General features: G+C 40.6%; 1 protein-coding gene across 2 annotated transcripts in view; it reads right to left on the bottom strand.

The window, feature by feature from the left end:
- Positions 1 to 23,068, bottom strand: part of LOC127633543 (serine protease HTRA1B-like) — a 63,425-nt gene that overhangs the window by 32,657 nt on the left and 7,700 nt on the right. The window lies entirely within an intron of this gene.

Here is a 23,068-nt window from a genome sequence, read left to right as displayed (position 1 = left end):
ACTGTACAATACGGTTCTATTCATTAACATTCATAAATGCATTCTTCTATATTTCATGTGCATTTTCACAAAAGATGAAAAATGTGTCTTTCAGAGGCTTTATATGGCGTTAGGATGAAAATAAGGTGCATTTGTAACTGTTCTGAGATCAGTGCAGACAGAGTCATTCACTAAATAGGGATCAAGGGAGCGTCCTATAGCTCTCTATGCAGTTAAGTGCATTCACTGGTAAAATCGGATGAAAAGTTCAGTTTCAGACTGCAGATGATGTTTGGATCACTCAATAATAAGAATCAGTACATAGATTCACAATTTATAATGGATCATTTGATTTGAATATGGTCGGCAGTGATTGGATGATGCATTACTATTAATCAGAATTATTCATTCAGCTTTCTAGAAAATCAGCTGTAATGTCTAGAACATCTTAATAACATGAATAATCAACACTACTGGACACATAATCAAATATTTCATCAATATAATCGGATTTTCTACATTTCACAACTTAGTCCCGCTGTTCACATATGAGGACATACATGTTTATGAAATCTATTTACTCTAGAATTGTATTTCTATATTTATTGTTGTTTGTTTATTTGGTGCTACTAGTTGAAATGGAAAATGCTCACAGCAGTCACACTCGACTCTCAGGAGGTTAAAGTGTTTTTAGGAAGCCCCTGGTAATAATTTGTTTTTAATTTTATGCACATTTTGATTTGGGGTGAATTTTGGGAAAACGTTGCAAAATAGCAACAGTAGACAGTAAGTGAAAGTTCTCAATTCAACACACTAAAAGTATTAGACATATGATGTATGAATAGCAGTATGTTTAAGACATTTGACTATTTAAAACTAATAAGGATATATATTCTGTTATAATCAAAATAATAATAAAAAAATCCTTCTCAATTTAATGTAGTCAATTTTATATCTCATAAATACCATAAAACAACTATTTTATTTTAGAAATATTTCTAATAGTTAATGTATATTTTACTGAAAAGGTTCTGTTGTGTGATTATAGAAAATGTTTGACCACTGATGCCCAGAGTTGAACCTGAGTTATTTTCAGATATTGTAAACATCAGTACATCAGTAAACATGTGAATTACAGCTTCACTATGTAACGTTTGTCCCTCTAGCGGTTAAAAATAAAACTGCATGTGTCTTGCAGAAGAACATTGTTTTGGTAATGATGTAAGTCGTGCTTCAGCTCTGCTCCTCTGCGTGGATGGATGTGGTCCGAGGCATCGGTGTGAGAGCAAATGCACAAATAAATAACGAAAGAAAGAAAAAGACGGATATCCAAAAACATGTCATCTGAGCAGTAAAGTGCCAAATCTTATGCTGTTGTTTTGACTTATTGGAAACATTGATGTTTTGAAATAAATGATGTTCCTAATCTTAACATTTGTTAACATTAGATGTCAATAGACTGTCAATGTTACTAACCAGTGGTCAACATCATTTCAAGACTCACATGTGCTTGACAAGAATAGAAATAAAGGATTTATTTATATAAATTATTGCCGTTATAAAGAAAGACACATGTGTGTGTGTGTGCAAGTGAAAAGTTCTGCACCGATTACAGTATAATTATTGTATTTCATGTGTGATTACACAACTATATATAAACCATATCAGTAAAATAAGAAAAAAGCCATCATTGGGACACTTTGAAATCCTTTCAGATCTCGATGTTGTACACGTCTGAAAAGTCAAGCCGATGTGTTATTACAGACTCTGTCGCTTTCTCTTTGTGCTTGTAGACTCTGCTCTGTTCAGGATTTCTTTGTTTTTGCCGTTTTCAATGATCCAGGATCAATTTCTCGTTCGTTGTGACAATAAACTTTCAGCTTCAGCTACTCTCACACACGCGCTACAGGAGCCGGATCTTATTTTCTCTATGTACAGATATGACATCAACACGCACGGGTGAATGACGCATGAATGCAATTTCTCACGAAATTTGTCTCGACAGTTCTAAAATATAAATCATTATTATAGGTTTATCAAAGTGTATTTGGGTAAAGACGTGGTTGGGAAGATGGATTTGTGTCGAGTCTCTCATTAATAACATTTTGTTATTTTTTAACAAAAAAAAGTTACATAGTGTAGCTTTAAAAAATATATATATTTAAGGTAAAATATTTACTAATTCGCTGGGGAAAAAAGTGTTAGCAAGTAGGGCAACAAGATTTTTTTTCCTATTTGTGTGACTTAATCAAGCTCTGACCCAAACATTTACAGTTCAGAGTGTCACCTATTGTTATGTGCAGTTTTCACCCATATTTAATGAATATTACTGTGGCAGGGCGGAGGGCGGGGCCGGGTCGTGATCAAACACACCCGGTCTCTTATCAGGCTAATCAAGCCTCCGAGAGGGATAAAGGCCGACTGCAGAGGATCGTGCGGGAGAGAGAGATCGTTTACGGGCATGTCCGTCATGTGTGTGTTTGTCTTTTAAGTTTGTCATTAAAACTATTATTTATATTGACAAGCTGGTTCTCGCCTCCTCCTTTCCATTGACTTCTTTACAATTACATATTATTCAATGGTTTTAAGCTGGGTATCTAAGGGTTAAATCACATTTTGCTAGATTATTTATAATATTAGCATGCAGCTTTTATGACTTCATATTAATTAAAAGACAACATTAAATATTTGTACAATTAAAATTCCATCTGTCACACCTCATGTTCATATGAGCTGCTGAAGGCAAAAAGTTCAATAAAAATTTTGAAAACTTTGCTTATTAAACCCATTAAGTCAAAAAATGGACATGAAACATGGATTTGAGTATTCATAGTTTTTATAAGAAGAGGAATGAGAGTGTGGAGTGAAATGAGACCAGCTCAACCGAGTAGAAAATCCATTATACACTACAGTTTAGTGCATTTGACAGCAGTGTGCAGTCGACCAATCGTGATCAAGTATTCTAGAAAGCTTGTAATAATGTGGATTATTAAATGAAACACTTATGCTTATAAGAAAACCAAAGTGAAAAAGAAACATTCTGGGAAAGGTAGACTTGTTTAGATAAAGTTCAGAGGAAGTTACAATGTGCTTATAAAACTTGGTCACAACCTGTCATAAAATTTTGTAATTTAACACTTTCTTTTACCTTGTATAACCCTCCTTTCACAACATGCGCTTGCCAACACATTTTCATTGGGTAACATGTAAATGCTTTCTGCCCTGCGGCTCTGTGTCCAGCTCCATTTGAGATCAACGGCAGCTCCACCACAAAACACCAACACTTTTATGACTTTCCCTTCATTTCTGCAAGTTTGCTGTAATGCATCAGAGAATACTTCAGACTATTTCGATTTTAAAAGGCAGGAATTACTGTAATGTTAGACAGATGGATAAAACATCCATGCACACTTGCCAAACCAAACATGGCCAAGAATCTTGTACTGAACCAAGTCACAGAAGCTCCACTGTCTTCAGAACTTCAGGGATACGTCTTCACTCACTGTCAATTGACAGTTTTATGGGAAGGCGAGTAATGTGTCTCTCTAAAGTAAAAATTGATTGTCGATCGAAAATAAATTTGACTCTTGTAGAACACACTGATGGAATATTTGTAGACTTATATAATGGATCGCCATTCCCTCTAGCCAACACTTTCATGATTTTGGAATCCTGATAGTGGAATTGTTTTTCCTCACGGATGTTATGAGGCTCCACATCTGTACTGGATTTAGCACTTTTAAAGCGAACGAACACTTGATTTGTTATGTCATAGCTGGCGCAAAATCTCACTATTTTGCAACCCACGTACGAGTCATGTTTTACGCGACGGTTTGAGTTCAAATAATGATTGTATACGCTCAATGGACATGAGAGAGGATCGAGAAATGGTCACATGAACATTTGCTATTCAGCTCAATAATGCTTTAACAAAATAGAAATAAATATTACAGCTTTTATAACTTTTTGGCATCTACTCATGTCAACTCACACATTAACTCTGTTTCAAACCCTTCTAAGGTCCTCATTTCCTAACCATCATGGAACCTCATAAGAGAATCATCGGAATCACCACACAGCCACCAACAGTGCAGACTCTTTGGAACATGTCTGTACATTTACATTTATGCTTTTGCCTGACGTTTTACCAACAGTGCCTTACTGTGTATTCTATGAACACATTTTATTAATGCTTGCATCCACGATGTTGGACTAGTTTTTGCACTGACTGCAATGCATTTGTAGAAGATTCCATCTCAGCAGCTCTAACACACCATTGGCAGACCACGTGGGCAGTTTATTAACAAGGTATTTGCAATTTCCATCTGCACTTCCAATGTGTTACGATTGAGGACGGGGGCTGACAAAGGTTGAGGATCCAAAAGCAGGTTTATTGATAAACAGGCAAAACAGGAGCAAACAAAACAACCACGATGGGTAAAATGAAAGCAAAACACAAGAACACTGGAACTAGGAACACGGGCATGGAAGCGAACATCAACAACATTCAGCAAACGACAAGGTAATGGAGGAACGGGCAGGGTTATATACACACAAGGCAGGATGATTACAAACAAGACACAGGTGAGAACAATGACAGTGAACACGAACGCTAACAAGGAGACTATGGAGTTAAATAATGGACAAAAGTGAAAACTAAGGAGCAAGGTGAAACACGACAGGGTAATACATGACATAGCCCCCCCCTCAAAGGATCGGATCCCAGACGATCCTAAAAACAAACAAACAAAAAAAAAAAAAAAACAGAATCGTCCAAGGAATGGGGGGGGGGGGGGCTGGCAGACCACGGAGAGCACAAGGGGACACCAGACAATCCAGGGGGGGACAAGGGGCAGATAGGCAGTCCAAGGGGGCACAGAGGGCAGGCGAGCAGTCCACGGGGGCACAAGGGGCAGACACACAGTCCAAGGGGAGCACAAGATGGGGACTGGGTCAGGGGGTCTGGGAGGCGGCCAAAGGACAGGGACAGGTTCAGGAGGCCTGGGAGCTGGCCACAGGGCAAGGACAGGTCTGGGGGACCGGGGAGGAGGCGCCATAGGAGGCTCTAGCGGCTGAGGCCTGGGAGGCTCTGGAGGCGGAGACCTGGAAGGCTCTGGAGGCAGAGCCGATGGAGGTGGCACCATAGGAGGCTCTAGAGGCGGAGCCGATGGAGGTGGCACCATAGGAGGCTCTAGAGGCGGAGCCGATGGAGGTGGCACAGTAGGAGGCTCTAGAGGCGGAGACCTGGAAGGCTCTGGAGGCGGAGCCGATGGAGGTGGCACCGCAGGAGGCTCTAGAGGCGGAGACCTGGAAGGCTCTGGAGGCGGAGCCGTAGGAGGCTCTGGAGGCTCAGAGGCCTCAGGGGGCGAAGCCGTGGGAGGCTCAGGAGGCAGAGCCGAGGGAGGAGGAACCATGGAAAGCTCGGGAGGCTCAGGGGGTGGAGCCGTGGGAGGCTCAGGAGGCAGAGCAGAGGGAGGCTCGAGAGGCGGAGCCCTGGGAATCTCGGGAGGAGGAGCCCTGGCAGACTCGAGAGACTTGAGAGATGGAGCCCTGGGAGGCGGAGCCCTAGGAGGCTTGGGAGGAGGAGCCCTGGGTGGCTCGGGAGACTTGAGGGGCGGAGCCCTGGGAGGCTCGAGAGGCTTGAGGGGCGGAGCCCTGGGAGGCTCGAGAGGCGGAGCCCTGGGAGGCTTGAGAGACTTGAGGTGGAGCTCTGGGAAGCTCAGGAGGCGGAGCTCTGGGAAGCTCGGGAGGCGGAGCTCTGGGAAGCTCGGGAGGCTCAGGAGGCGGAGCTCTGGGAAGCTCGGGAAGCTCGGGAGGCGGAGCTCTGGGAAGCTCGGGAGGCGGAGCTCTGGGAAGCTCGGGAGGCTCGGGAGGTGGAGCTCTAGGAAGCTCGGGAGGCGTTGGCTCTTGGATGGTCATGGCTGCTGGCGCTGGCTCAGGGACATCGGAGGCTACAGGCGTAGGTTCACTGCTGTCGGAGGCTACAGGCGTAGGTTCACTGCTGTCGGAGGCTACAGGCGTAGGTTCACTGCTGTCGGAGGCTACAGGCGTAGGTTCACTGCTGTCGGAGGCTACAGGCGCTGGTTCACTGACATCGGAGGCTACAGGTGCTGGCTCACTGACATCGGAGGCTACAGGTGCTGACTCACTGACATCAGAGGCTACAGGCGCTGGCTCACAGACATGCGTGGGCTCTGGCTCGCAGACCGTAGAAGGCGTGAACTGGGGAGCGGAAGCCTTTCTTCTCCTCCTCCTCCGGGCGGACGAAGCTGGCAGCATTGGCTCCTTGATCACGGCAGGCATGAAGGTTGGTTCGCTGGCAGATGTGAAGGGACGAACCACGGGCGAATGGAGGGTTACCACTTTGGGAGGAGCTACGGGGTTCTCCTCGACGATGTCCACGGTGAACGAGGAACCGCATGCCAGTAGGGTCTCCTCCACGAATGCGCGGAGCGTCCAGCCGCGCGTTGCCGGTGGCAACCGCTCCTTGAGCGCACTGTTCAGGTTAGCCCGGAAAAATACGACCAGGGAGGAATCAGGGAAGTCGAGGCACTCGCAATTGCGAGAAAATCACGGATGTGCTCCTCGACCGGACAACTCCCTGCATCAGGCTGAGAAGATTACAGTTGGCCTGTAAAACAGCTGGATCCATGTTTGGTCATTTGTTATGTTACGATTGAGGACGGGGGCTGACAAAGGTTGAGGATCCAAAAGCAGGTTTATTGATAAACAGGCAAAACAGGAGCAAACAAAACAACCACGATGGGTAAAATGAAAGCAAAACACAAAAACGCTGGAACGCTGGAACGCTGGAACTAGGAACACGGGCATGAAAGCGAACATCAACAACATTCAGCAAACGACAAGGTAATGGAGGAACGGGCAGGGTTATATACACACAAGGCAGGATGATTACAAACAAGACACAGGTGAGAACAATGACAGTGAACACGAACGCTAACAAGGAGACTATGGAGTTAAATAATGGACAAAAGTGAAAACTAAAGAGCAAGGTGAAACACGACAGGGTAATACATGACACAATGTAAGCTTTTTTAATACATTTTTCAACATCTTTTCAAATTTTGTAAAGACTTGCATGCCACTTTAATCCCAATCAGGGTTCAGCGATAAAATGTATTGTGTTCATGCATTTCCAGTACATGCCCACCATTAAATGATGCATGAAATAAGTAGTCTAATGATATATAAATGTGGTGACCAATGTAAAAGCTGCTTGAAAATAGTCACAATATTCATGATATTGCTTATTTTTGGGGGGAACTTACATTTCCCCATGTTTTCACGGTTCTTCTAATGTCTTCTTGGTGCAAATCTCCTCTAAATCAAATTTGTGATGTCAAATAAAACATGATTCCTTTGACTTCTGCACAAACACACAAAATCACACTGCTCACCTCAGATATGAGAACGAAAAATTGAATTCAACCATAAGACCTAAAGAACAAATTTTCAAGCAAACAAACAACAATTCCCCAAATGTATTTATTAACTTTTCATTTGAATTAAACACACTCTCAATCTCTTGGTCTCTAAGGTTGAATGAGTATGTATGAAGGTAAATTAGTGTCTGAAAGATTTGCATGTGTACAGTAGAGTAAGCATTGTAAATTGTAAATGTGTCAATGAAGTTTCAAGCGCGATAGAAAGATTTGCATGCACAGAGTAGGTTTTATGAAAGCGTAAATTAAATTGCAAGTGTACAAATACGTTTAAAAGGCTGCTATAGTGTAAGACATTTTTTTTACAATATTTTAGAGTCTGTAACTTCAAATGAACACAAAATACATTTGATCTGTATTCTTCTGACTTCCTTTTTTTTGCACTGAAATTTTTGGCACCCTTTTTTTTTCTCCTAAATATGGCCAAAAACATTGCAAACCTGCAAACAGCGATATGCAATCAAAGAATTGTCTTGAGACAATTCTGCAATTAGTGTTTTGGAACAAATTCCCATTCAAAATATTTAAAGAAAGAAAAAAAAATCCCTTAGTTTGGGTGGAATGTTTCAGTTTCTCTCATTTCAGCTATGCCATTACACTCTCTACCCACTTGGTGTATGTTGGCGGTTTGTTTGACTTCCATTGTAAGAGTATGAGCCGCAAGGCCAAAAAACAGGAAAAAGCCAGTGTGTCAGATTGAGCTTTTGGCAGTAAAAGATTCTCTGGGGTCACCCCAAATATTGTCACCACTGGGTCAGGTTGTATCTCCTTTTGTCAGACATATGAAAATGTTTCAAATAAAGCAGACCAGAATGGTCCCAAACTTGGGCACATCCTATTCTATTTCTGAAAACATCTTTGTAAGAGTCTATGGATTATCTTAAACTGCAATAACCCATGTTTGACACATACTGTATAGATGTTGAATAGACTCATTGACTGCCAGACTTCCTCTGAGATGACACTTCTCAAGTCTTTCTCCCACTGTTCCCTGAGAAGATCTAGAGAGGAAGAGGCATCTCTTTGAATCGTACTGTACACTCTAGATATCTGGCCTCGCTCAGACATGTCCCAGTCCAAGAACTCCTCAATCCAACTGTGGACTGGGGAGTTGAAAGGGAATTGAAGTGTTTTTTGACTGGGCTTCGTACTTGAAAATACCTATAAAAATTTGATTTAGGTATGTCAGATGTTGTAACCTTATGTTCAAAGGAAATAAAGCTGTTATTCTGGAAAAAACTATCTTACACATCTAAATCCCTTTCTAAACCATATCTGAAAGGCATGATCAATTAAAGATGGTGGGAACACAGCATTTGATATATTGGGTTGAAAAGAGCATTTTTGCTTAAAATGTGACCTAAACTGAGCTCATATTTTTAATGAACTGCTCACCAATGGACTGCCTGTCAAGTACTTCCTGTTGAGCAGGAACGGGGCACAGAGCATTGACAGTGAAGAGACTGGGCTGCAAGATGAATGTTCCATCTCCACCCATGCAGGTCCATTCCCTGATAGATATGTGCTGCCTAGTGAATGAGCGTATCAATGTTACAAGACATGTAGTAATACATGAAATTGGGCAGAGCCAGTCCCCTTACATCTTTCTGCCTTTCTAATTCTTGGAATGCTTTTATTCCATATAAAGGAGGATACGTGTTTGTCTCCTTAAAGAAAGATTTTGGGATAACCACAGGAACATTTTGAAACAAAAATAAAAACCTCTTTTTTTGTTTTTTTATATCATCGCAGTAAAATTGCATTCAAACAACCCTTTGTATGTACTCATCACAGAGTCCCCTAGATATGTGAAAGAGTCACTAGTTACTGTAAATGGGAACTTCTCAAGGTTTAACTCCCCTGCCTTATTATTAATTGGGAATTTTGGGAATTTTGTCTCCTGATATTTTTCCAATTTCCAAAAAATAGGTCCAAAACCAATCTTATGAAACTTGTGAATAAATACTCACATTCAATGCGGTTGAAAGCTTTATGTGCATCAATTGACAATAGCACTTTCAGTAGGCATGTTCTGCCTGGTGAGTGAAGTATGTTAAACAGCCTTCACAGGCTACTTAAAAGCTGCTGTCCAGTAATAAATCCTTTCTGATCATGGTGTAACAGATTGCACAATAGAATTCAGTCCCGCTGCCAGGACCTTTGCTAATATCTTACAATCTATTGAGAGTAGACTTATGGGATAGAACAAGTTGCATTTTAGGTGATCTTTACCTTTTTATGTAAGACTGTGATTATAGCTTGCATCATGGTTGGTGGCAATAGTTTCTGTTCTATTGTTTCTGTGAATACTTCTTTCAAGATTGGAGTTAGTTTATGTAAAAACCTTTTATAGAATTAAATTATAAATCCATCTGGTCCAGGCGCTTTTCCGCTTTTCAATTGTTTAACGGATTGCTCAATCTTCACTGTTGATATTGATTGTTCAATGCTGGCTTGGTGCTGTTCAATGATAGTAGGTATTTCTAAATAATAAAACAAAATGGCTCTATATCCACTCTGTCACATGGCTCTGATGCGTATAGCTCCTCATAAAAAATTCTAAACTAATTTTAATTTTCGACTGATCTGTGGTTACTCAAGTCAATGTCTGAATTTCTGCTATATAACCAGCTTCAGTCGTCTGCCTCAATTGAAGGGAGAGTAACTTGCTAACCCTTTCTCCATACTCAAATTCTTGCTCTTTAGATCTTAAATATAACAACTCCTCTGTCTCTGTGGTTAAGGTATCCAATTCTGATTGTAATATTCTGGTACTAGTGGAAAATGAATGTTCCTGGTCTATAGCTTTTATCCTTGAAATAATCTGATTGACACGTTCCATTATTTTTTTCCTCACACTCACGCTATATGATATTATCTGGCCTCTTAAAAAGGTCTTCATTGCCTCTCATAGGTTACAATTAGTCATACCTGGAGTCCGGTTTGTTTCAAGGAAGTACTCTATCTGGTTAGATACGAAATAAACAAACTTCTCTTCTGCCAACAATCTAGAGTTAAATCTCCACATACCATGTGACCATGTATGCTTTCAGGAAAGAGATATTACTACAGGATCATTGTTGGAAATGACTATACCTGTGTACTCACAGAATCTCAGCAAAGGTAACATTTACTTGTCTATGAAGATAAAGTCAATTCTTGAATAAATCTGATGGGCTGAGGAGAAAAATGAATATTGCCTAGATGTTGGGTATAGGATACTTCTATGCTTCTACCATACCATAAGTTTGCACAAACTCATTTACACATGTAGCTGATTTACTAAGCGCCCTGGATGCACAAAAAATTCAAATACACATACATTCTGAAACAGTAATAACAACAAATCAAAATAAAAGCTTGTGCTGGCCTCTGAGGGAGGCTGCTAGTGTTACCAGTTAACACATCTTTACAATGCAACTCACCCAACGGGCCTAAACTTCGGTCCGAATTGTCATTGTATAATAGTAACTATATGTCACAAACTACACTTATCTTATTCAAAGGAACATGTTAATTTCTAAACATAAAAAAGAATGTATCTCTAGAATGAATTACACTCCCCAGACATAGTCTTCTCCAGATGTTGAGAATCTTAACCAGTAAGAAGCGGCCAACCATATAGTCCAAACAGCATAGGTCTGATTCAACATACCTTATTAAACGATTCGCAGCTGGTCATAATCAATTTTGTGTCCTTTCATGTTATGGCTTCAGTGTGTCTCTTACAAAGTCCATAGCTTGCTTGGGGTCTTTAAAGCTCTGTCTCACATCATACTTCGTGGTGATTTTCAACTCAGCTGGGTAAAACAGGCCATAGGGTACCCCCTCACAGCGCCTTAGCAAACCCTGTACCTCACTGAAGGCTGCTCATGTCCTTTTGCATGTAATCAGTTTGGATCCGCATTGTGTCTCCATACAGGGTGACAATCTCCCTTCTCTGTGTAGGTTTCTTAAGCAATAGCTCCCTCTCCTGAAAGTAATGACATTTCACTATGACTGCCCTCGCTGGGTGATCATCTCCCGGTCTCAATCTCAAGGTCCTATGTGCCCGGTCTAGCATGGGGGCCTTATCCAGCTGGAATGAGTCCTTAAGCAGCTTAGATACAAAGTCATGGACATATTTACCCTCCTCTCGTCTCTCCTTCATTCCCATTATGCGCAGATTGCAACGGCGAGATCTAGCCTCCAAATCCTCATTCTCTAATTCTAATGTAGTGATGTTCTGTTTCAGCTTTGCCACCTCCCAGTGTAGAGTGCTCATGTTGTCCGAATGTCTACTCCACCTCTCCCAGGTGTGAGAGCACCTGGGCTTCCAGTGCGGCCATTTCCGCATTTGTCTGGTCCATCACGTTTCTAAATTTTTCACATAGTTGTTCGCACTTTTTCGTCTATTTTAAAAAGCAGTTCAGTTTTCAATATCCTTATCTCCCTGAGAATCAGTTCTTGGTTATTCCCAATTATTATTCGCTGTCACTCTTCGCTGTTTTATCTTGTTTGCTACGTGCACCAGGTATGACGGCAAACCTTAGTTTTTGGTCGTTTGTTGTTTCAAACGTTTATTAAATCATTCCCTAGGGTCTATTTTCTTAAAAAGTCCACAGGATCTTAAATGCCCATAGTTGAAGAAACAGCCATGAATGGGATTGAAATGGAATACAAATTGCCTCGATATTCCTGAATGCAGTCACGTGCTGTTATAAATCTCCTCCAGCATCAGAGACAAACAGCTTCTGATCTCCTCTGATAAGCCGTTCTCCTTGATTACCCATCTGGGAGAAAACTTATATGCTCTTGCATAAGAAGACATATTTTCCAGTCGTTCTAATTCTCTGAATGTCATTGTTATTATGTTCCTGATGTGACCCTGCTGGGCTCCTTCATTTTGTAAAATGAAAATGATCATGTCAGGTCTGTAGTGACTCCTCGTCCAGTGCTCCATCGATTACTCAATTGTAGAAAACAGCTGGAGACATCAGTGTTGACCTGATTACCATACATTACTGGAGTGATGATAGTGGAAAATCTGGTTTCCATTTCATTACTACGTCACAATCTCTTAATGACCTATAATCAGCTCATCCACACAAATAATTTCTGTGTTTGTCAGTGCGGAGCAACTGTTGCATTTATAAAGTGTAATAATAATGTAAACATTATTTTCTACTTGGAAAATGACAATAGAATGCCATTAAAAAGTCTGATTTCAGAAACTTTGAAAATCTAGAAATGTTCTATTTAGAATGAATCAATGAGTCCAAGTTCTTATTTCTTATGATAATAAAATCTGTTTCGCAAACATTTACAGAGACAGGAATGTAAAACACGGTAAATGATCGTCTGTCTGCCATACTTTATTATTCGTTCAGCTCATTATTATTCATAGCAATGCGGATGTATTGTGTACTTTTGTATAGATGCTGAAACATACAATATGGACATAGTGACAGCATCTAAAATCTAAACATTTCTACATATTAACCATTTTAGAATTAAAAAATCTTGAATTTAATGATTCTAATATTTTCTAATGTGTGTAGTTCAATTTGTATATTATGATACAGGTATTGTAGATCCCTTAAACTTACACCATAAATAAAATAAAAAAAAAACATTTTAAAATACTGTCAGCTGTGGTTGCCAGAAAGTCAACATAACAAATACATTAACAAAGTTTAAGGCATGATGGGATGTCATTTTGGTAATGCAAAATAATGCAATAAAGATTATTTAACCAACATTAAATGTAACAATGTACTGATATCTAAAATAAGAAAAAAAAAAAAATATTTCAATCAAATGTAATGAAATGTGATTGGTCCTACAAGGAACACCCAATTATTGTTTTTCACCATGATTTGAACAATAGTTTACCGTACACAGAGCCGGATTATCCATAAGGGCACTTGGGCCAGTGCCCAGGGGCACCAACCATTCACAACCACTAGGGGGGCACCACATGACACAAGCTTTAAAAATATTTTTCGTAAATTGTTATATTATTAACTTGAAATTCTTGAAAGACCATACATAACTTGTTTATGAACACTAATTTAACAATAATAATAATAATAATAATAAATTATAAATAAATGAAGATTACATGACCACTATCACTCCCCCCCTCCCCAATCTGTCAGAGTTGAGTTGGTCCACAACAAGTACGTGCAAATGTGTCATTTTTTTAACGGCTACAGAAAATGAATCAAAATCCAAAATGGACAGACGGCAATTGAGTGGTTTCGCAAAAAGAAGATTAAAGAAAGAGAAGGACGCTAGACGTTTAGCTACAATAAAAAATGTTCCAGGGATCGACAATTTTTTTGTTAGATCACTAGTTTTTTGGGAGAACACTGGAATTGCAGACACCAGCAGCGCTAAGTCTGACACCGCCGGCTCTGCTAGCGGGGGAGATGCAGCAGCTGCTAATGTTAGTCAGGGCGTCGGCGATGACCGCCAGGCGAATGAGGATATTCTCCTTGTCCTTGGGGAGACAGGAGCGAGGAAGACTCGGGTGAGGAAGAGGACATTAATGAAGGTAAATATTAGGGGTGGGACGGTACATGTAAGTTATTCGTATTGAACCGAAACGGTACGGGCGTCACGTCTCGGTGCACGAATTTACACGGAGAATACACGGTATAAAAATAAATAAAACTAAATAGCGATACATATCACTCTATTTCGCATAATGAACAGTCTGATCAAGATTGCAATGCTGGAGTGTGTGTGTGTGTGTCTGTGTGTGTGTGTGCGCGCGCGATCGAACTGTGTGTGTGTGAGAGAGACACTGATCTATTATAGAATGTCATTATATAGATCAGTGGAGAGAGAGAGCGAGAGAGAGAGGCGCGGGCGCGATCGAACTGTGTGTGTGCGTGTGTGAGAGAGAGAGAGAGCTGTGGTCACGATCGAACTGTGTGTGTGTGTGTGTGTGTGTGTGTGTGTGTGTGTGTGTGTGTGTGTGTGTGTGTGTGTGTGTGTGACATGAGAGAGAGAGAGCCGTGGGCGCGATCAAACATAAAAACATACTCCGTCATTTTGTTCATACAGGACATCATTCAAACTGCAAAGTGTTTACTTATATTCGTGTACACTCGCAATAAAACACAACAAAGTGCTTTTGTCACACTCTAAACTCTTGTCAAACTGTAACCTACAACTGTCACCCAACAAAACACAGACACACACAAATCTGTTTATTTTTAAGTTACACATTCTACATTGATTAAAAATCAAATGTGTTTTAATGGTAGTATTAATAAATTGAGACATTTGAATATAGTGCTCACTGCTCATATGCCTACATGTATGTAGTTGGACAAGTTAGGAAATTACATTTGAGAAATCACCTTGATTATGTCTTGTCTGATTGGGGGGGGGGGGCTTTTGAGGTATAGTGCCCAGGTGCACCACACTGTCTTGATACGGCCCTGACCGTACAAGTGCCTGTATTGTCTTGTTAAACATAATATGAATGTTCACCATTAACTATAAGGTAAATCTTATACTTACTTTTTACTTAAAACTTTTATATCATAAAATGATGAAATAACTTTTACAGTAGCATTTTTACATTCTCCCCTATTAAAATTACAAATATTGTTTACGGTGTACCCCTACCCCAAACATAACCACTGAAAACTCCTTTTGTGTCCTACGGCAAACAAAATAAAAATGATAAAAATCATTTCTAAAGTGATTTTAAAATGGACTTTTCTCTTTATTATTTTTCAAGCACTTTGAATTATCATTATGTATGAAATGTGCTATATAAATAAACTTGCCTTGCCTGATCCCATATTTATCCAATGCAACTGAACTCCCGCACGTGTTAGCATTCTGCTATGTCATCTTACGAGCACCAATCAGAGGAGTGTTTTAATGGTTAAAAGTCTGAGATATGAAGTAGGAATAGCTCACAAACAAAACAAACAAGTACTTGGGAGGAAACCGAGGGGTCAGTGTTTGGCTGGTTAGCATGGGCAGCTTGTGTCCGCTGGCAAAAGCCTTCTCAATTGACATCTATTCAAACGAAGCCCTGTATTCTGATCAAATCAACATCACAGCTCATGCATCAGCAGGATAGTTGCTAATGAAGAGCTTGAGACTGTGCATGTTCTTGTGCAGCATACTGTACATAGATGGTCTGCACTTTACCATGTATTGAATTACAGGTGGCAAAAGACAGCCGGTTATGACCATGTATGTGGGACAGTACTTTAATAAATGTGAAATGATGTCATTAGCCTCATGTGAACTGCATTGTTTCATCACAGACTGTGCCTGTTATTGTGAGAAGGCTTGCAAATAGACTTAGAGACAGTTGTGATGTAATGTCATTTGTGTGCTATATTAGTAGCACTCAATCCTATTGGTTTAAACAAAGACATGTTACCTTACTGACAGTTGCATTAGTGCAGATTCTGGGACTGTATTTATCATTCAAGAGAATCTGACAGTTAAAAGTTTCTCCAAGCTTAGATTTGTCCTACATTTGACTTTTCACTGTACTACAGCACTAAGAAATAGGGCTGGATAAAATTATTGATCTTCATTTGAACAATCCCAATAAAGATTCTTAAAATCAAAAAGGCCAATCTTTAACACCATGTCTCTTTTAATATCAATTCTGTTCTTTACAGTCAGTTGTTGAGCAAAAACATTTAATTGTAAATCACACACAGCACAGATGTGGTAAAGAAGCCATTCGACACTATCGTTAATCTGAGCTCAACTGAACTGACGCTATTCTAAAGAGACAGTACTGTTTTTAAAATGTGTTCAACAAATCAATGTATATAATACCATCATTAATTTAAACAACAATCATGTAACTACACTGGCGGCCGAAAGTTTGGAATAATGTACAGATTATGTGGTTTCTGAAGGAAATTGGTACTTTAATTCACCAAAGTGGCATTCAGCTGATCACAATCTATAGTCGGGACATTACTGATGTAAAAAAACACCACCATCACTATTTGAAAAAAGTCATTTTTTATCAAATCTAGACAGCAGCATCACTCCAACACCTTATCCTTGAATAATCATTCTAAATTTATAATTTGTTACTAGAAAATCACTTGCCATTATATCAAACACAGCTGAAAGATATTTGGTTTGTTAAATGAAGATTAACATTGTCTTTGTGTTGTTTTTGAGTTGCCACAGTATACAATAGACTGGCATGTCTTAAGGTCAATATTAGATAAAAAATGGCAAAATAAGAAACAGCTTTTTCTAGAAACTCATCAGTCAATCATTGTTTTAGGAATGAAGACGATACAAAGCTTGAAATTGCCAAAAAACTGCAGATATCATACAAAGGTGTACACTACAGTCTTAAAAGACAAAGAACAACTGACTCTAACAAGGACAGAAAGAGATGTGGAAGATTTACAACTGAACAAGAGGATGAGTACATCAGAGTCTCTAGTTTGAGAAATAGACGCCTCACATGTCCTCCGCTGACAGCTTCATTGAATTCTACCTGCTAAACACCAGTTTCATGTACAACAGTAAAGAGAAGATCAGGGGTGCAGGACTTATGGGAAGAATTGCAAAGAAAAAGACACTTTTTAAACAGAAAACAAAAAGAAAAGGTTCGAGTGGGCAAAGAAACAGACATTGGACAACAGATGATTGGAAAAGAGTGTTATGGATCTTAACCCCATTGAGCTTTTGTGGGATCAGTTAGACTGTAAGGTGTGTGAGAAGTGCCCGACAAGACTGTCACATCTATGTCAAGTGCTACAGAAGTGTGGGTTGAAATGTCACCCGAGTATCTGGACAAACTGACAGCTAGAATGCCAAGAATCAGTAAAGCTGTCGTTGCTGCACGTGGAGGATTTTTTGATGAGAACTCTTTGAAGTTTAAGAATTCAGATTTTTTTTTTTTATCAAATTGTAAAAGTACATTTTCCACTTTATTAATGTCCTGACTATACATTGTGATCAGCTGAATGTTGAATTGGTAAATAAAAGTACCAATTTCTTTCCAAAAGAGCAAAACCTGTACATTATTCCAAACTTTTGGCCGCCAGTGTATATGTAATATGATAAATGCAATTCCAAGTCATCCTATTTATTACATGTATAAATGGATTTGTAAATTTTTAAAAAGCTAAAATGTGACCAAAATGATTAAAATAATCAAATAAATGTTTTGCTTAAAATTTGTCTAAAATCCTGTGCTGACCATCTGGTCCCCAGCTTCACACATATCTTCAACAGATCACTGGAGCAGTGTGAAGTTCCCTGCTGCTTCAAATGCTCCACTATCATCCCTGTCCCAAAGAAACCAAAAATCACAGGACTTAAAGACTACAGACCCATTGCTCTGACATCTGTGGCCCACCTGAAGGACATCACTGGACCCTTTCTGGATCCCCTGCAGTTTGCTTATCGAGCAAACAGGTCTGTGGATGATGCAGTCAATATGGGACTGCATTACATACTGCAACTTCTGGACAGACCAGGAACTTATGCAAGGATCCTATTTGTTTACTTCAGTTCAGCATTAAACAGCATCATCCCTGCTCTCCAATGGAATAAATTAACTCAGCTCTTGGTTCCCACCTCTGTCTGTCAGTGGATCACCAGCTTTCTGACAGACAGGCAGCAGTTAGTGCAAATGGGGAAATTCAACTCCAGCACATGTACGATCAGCACTGGTGTTCCCCAGGGATGTGTGCTCTCCCCACTACTCTTCTCCCTGTACATAAATGACTGCACCGCCAAGGACCCCTCTGTCAATCTTCTGATGTTCACAGATGACACTACAATCATCAGCTTCATCCATGATGATGATGATACAGAAGGGAAATTGAACTGCTGGCCATCTGGTGCAGTCAAAACAACCTGGAGCTGAACACGCTCAAAACAGTGGAGATGAAAGTGGACTTTAGGAGGAACACCCCAACATTGGCCCACTTCACCATTCTGAAAAGCACTGTGGCAGCAGTGGAGTCATTCGGGTTCCTGGGCACTACCATCTCACAGGACATGAAGTGGGACATCCACATACACAACATTTTTAAAAAGGCCTAGCAGAGGTTATAATTCCTTCGCCAGTTGAGGACATTCAACCTGCCACAGGTGCTGCTGATACAGTTATACTCAGCAGTCAATGAGTCTGTCCTCTTGAAAAGGGGGTTTATGGAAAGGAGGGGGCGAGATCCGGCTTGACAATATAAATAAATAATAACTTAAACAAAAAGGCACAAACACACACATATGACAGACAGCTGCCCATAAATGCTCTCTCTCTCTCTCTCTCTCTCTGTCTGTCGCACCACTGTCTGCAGTCGGCCTTTATCCCTCTCGGAGGCTTAATTAACTTGATAAGGGGCCAGGTGTGTAGAATCAATGACCCGGCCCGCCCTCCACCCTGTCACATTCCTCCTTCATTCTCGGGCCGGGGAACCCCCGGCATGACGTATACCCCCCCCCCCTTTCCCTGGAGGGGGGGGCGTGCCTTACTTCCCGTCTACCGGCAGGTCATCCCCACCTTCCTGAATCTGGGAGGGGACAGGTGGAGGGAAAAAATAATGATTAAAATGGGGGTACTTCCTGTAACAGTGTAGTACACCCAACAAAAAAAACACTAAAATTTAAAAGAGAGGGAAAAGGCCAACACGGAGCGGCAGTGGGAGAGAGAGAGGAGAGAAAAAAAACACCATTCCTCCGCTTCCAGGAGGCCGGGCTCCTCATCCCCTGCGAGAACTCCACTAAAACATATCCCTCCTCCTTCCCGGATTTCGGCACCAGTGTAAAGGGGGTTTATGGAAAAGAGGATGCGAGAACCGACTTGACAATATAAATTATATTTAATTAAGAACTTAAACCAAAAGGCACAAACACACACATATGACGGACAGCCGCTCGTAAACGCTCTCTCTCTCTCTGTCGCACCACCGTCCGCAGTCGGCCTTTATCCCTCTCAGAGGCTTGATTAGCCTGATAAGGGGCCGGGTGTGTAGAATCACGACCCGGTACCACCCTCCACCCTGTCACACCTCTGCACTTCAATAACTGTCTGGTTTTGTTCAGCTATCAAGTAAGACATCAGAAAATTTCAAAAGGACAGTTAGGACTGCTGAAAGGATTATTACCGCTCCCCTACCCACTCTCCAAGATCTGTACACATCCAGAGTGAGGAAAAGGGTTGGTAAAATCACTCTTGACCCTATTCACCCAGCACTCTACCTTTTATAACTGTTGCCCTCTGGCCTGCACTAACCCTAACCCATAAACAGTTAAAACTGCCCCCAAATACTTTCCTTTTTGTCAACACAACCATATGCAATATTCAATCCATCCATTTGAACTCCTATCCATATTTCTTTTATGTTTTTTAACATATCCTACCTCTTCTTCAATACATTACATCACCTGCATCACTGTATATCTGTATATAAAATATTCTAACAACGTTGTTGCACTATTGTATATTTCTCTTTTTTATCTCTTATATCTTATGTCACTATATGTATATATGTTTAAATGTATATGTTTGTATGTATGTATATACGTTGCATTTTATTGCACAGGAAACTTCTGTCACCATGACAAATTCCATGTGTGTGTGTAAGCATACTTAACAATAAAGCTCATTCTGATTCTGATAAATAATTTATCGTAAAAATTGTATAAAAAAGAAGGGAAATCTGCATCAGTACCCAGCCCAACTAAGGAACATCATTTTTTTCTCAAGAAAATAATCCATAAACTCCATGATGCTAGAGTGTTGTAGGTGTTTGTCAGTGCGTTGCTATGTGGTTGCTTGAGTGTTCTGAGTGGTTGCTAGGTGGTTGCCTACTGCACTATGTCAAAATAATCCTACACCCTCGTGTCTCTTATGATAATCTGGTCTCCAGATCCTTCTATATAAATCTATGGGATTATTTTGTGCCTATTTTATTGTTCACCAGGTGAAAATTGTAGGGCTGCCCACGACCAAAGATTTTCTTAATCGACTAGTAGTCCTTAGTTTAAGCCATTAGTCGACTAGTTGTTTATAATATTATATAATATTAATTTAATTACTTAAATATATATTTTTTGTGGGGCATCATAAAATGGTTTGTGTTCCAGGACTGAGGTAGAATGTTATAAGTAACATTGCTAACACTGTTCTACATTACAGAGAAATTCTAAACTGTATTAATAAACCTTAAAAATATAAATTTTACAAGCCAACGCGAGGTCGGGGAGTCACTTCCCTCCTCCCCTCGCAGACGGCGGTCTTCTGTCGACCCCTCCGCATTTCTGGGGGATAGCAGGGCACTCCTCCGCCACTGGCAGCGGCTCCACCGCTCCAGGCGGTTGGGGAGTCCAGTCCCCACTCAACCTCGTGGACGGCGGGCGTTCGCCGCGTCTGGGTGGTCGGGCTACTCCCTCCCCCGGCGGATGGCAGCGGCGCTCCCCCGGGTGGAGTCGAGAACCGGCTTGGCAATATAAATAATAGTTTTAATGATAAACTTAAAAAGACACAAACAAACACATGACGGACATGTCCGTAAACTATCTCTCTCTCCCGCACCACCACCCGCAATCGGCCTTTATCCCTCTCGGAGGCTTAATTAGCCTGATAAGGGACAGAGTGTATATAATCACGACCCGGCCCCGCCCTCCACCCTGCCACAGTGATCAACGGATATTAACACTGCCTTTGCTGATTTATACACATCTGGAAGCCCCTCGGGTACTCATAAAAATTTAGATTTTCTCAACACTCTAGATTTTCCCATGCTTGAGGAAAGCCTTGCTGAGAGTCTGGGTGACCCCATTACTGAATCAGAAATATTGGATGCAATTAGATCCATGAAATACAAAAAATCTCCGGGTCCAGATGGCTTTACAACAGAGTTTTATCAAACTTTTAGGAATTGTCTATCTCCTGTGTTATCAGCAATATAATGATTCCTTTAAATTGGGTTATCTCCCATCAACCCTTACTGCGGACTCCATCTCCCTTATTCTTAAAAAAGATAAAGACCCTGTGTTGTGTGGAAGTTAACTGCCAAGTTCCCTTTTAAATGTTGACTTCAAAGTCTTTTCCAAAATGTTTAGCCTCTGCCTTCAAAAGGTTTTTACCTCTTTTCATTTTGATTACCTCTTCTATCCTTCAGTTTCCCAAGTAATATCAGTAAGGTTCAATACTGGAATAATCCCAACTTATCCAATGATTATCCACCCTGTGTCTACCCTGAAATTTCTTCAACTAAATATTATTTATGTATCATATCTGTCCATCATTGACTGTGTGACTTCGCCCACTTCCTGTGAGTTTTGTTTTCTATGACCAACCTGCCAATCAAAACTTGGTCGACCAAGACTGTTCTCATTGACTAATGCTTTGTTGACTATAAGGGGGCAGCCCTAGAAAATTATAGTCTAAAAGTATTTTCTCCTTAACAAGTCACATAAATTGAGGTATCACTCATGTCCATAGCATAAATGGTGCATCAAAGTTTAACACTATGGGTTTGTTCAAATCTCTAACGTTCAGTATGAGCAATAGTAATGTGATGCTTGTCTTAGCAAACGCGTGGTCACAGGGGGCCATAAAAATAACTGTAAAGTGAACAAATTCAGTAATGTAATATCTGGCAACCAATAGTTGAAGTCTTGTCCCAGTCAATGGGGTGAACTTAAAGTGCGCCTGCTCTCTGATCATTTTTCTACATCAGCAGCACCTCGCCTGATCCCAGAACTGCTGTGTCGAAACTAAATTATTCAGAGTTTTTCCATGCTGTTCTTCCTACACTATATGCTACTGGCTGCGATTGCCTTGTGGTATGCATTTCCCCCTTGAATGGAAACTCAGCACTTGAGGAAAACCGTACAGTGAGTGTGTGTGTGTGTGTGTGTGTGTGTGTGTGTGTGTGTGTGTGTGTGTGTGTGTGTGTGTGTGTGTGTGTGTGTGTGTGTTTTGGCTTGACTGCAGCATAACAGACTTCTTAATCTAATGAGTCTCTTTATGCTGTCATAGCTACTTTTTCATTTCAGTGCAAAAACTTGCATCTTATTCGATAACCTTGTGCAATCCGGTTTAAATTCTGATCTCTTGTATCCATTCACTCCAGAACTGATGTCTGTCAGCAACTAAAGCCAGTCCCTGGTTTTTGATCAGGGGACTTATAAAGAATGATGTCACCCACTTGTCCTCCGTAGATCATTTGGGCGTACAACAATGCAAAAGTGTTTGCGCATACCCTTAGTCCCGTCATTACAAGGGTGTTGACACCATTTAAGGGTGTTTCTTCAATTACCAGCACTTTCATGTCCCAAGGGTTTTTGTTATACGAGTCTCATTAAAACTGACACGGAAACTTTTCACCAGGCCTTCATCAATTAGTTTTTGATACTTCTCAAATGTCTTTTATGTAAAGATTTTACTGTTTCAGCCTTGTCCCAGACCAAGACTTTTAATATTAAACCATAAGATCCATAATAAAAATCATTATTTCACGGTTCTCTGGAATACTCGATTTTGATTGGTCAATGGCGCCACCTAGCGGTCTGATTTATCTGAGCAACAACCACACATCCGCACATTATGAGTCATCATTGATACTTCTCGGATCACTGTGCGATCTCAATAATATCGACTCAAATCA

This window comes from Xyrauchen texanus, chromosome 40 (assembly GCF_025860055.1).
Source record: "Xyrauchen texanus isolate HMW12.3.18 chromosome 40, RBS_HiC_50CHRs, whole genome shotgun sequence".
Classification (NCBI taxonomy): Eukaryota; Metazoa; Chordata; class Actinopteri; order Cypriniformes; family Catostomidae; genus Xyrauchen; species Xyrauchen texanus.
Note: the sequence above shows the minus strand (reverse complement) of the source record. Positions and strands in the feature narration are given on the sequence as shown.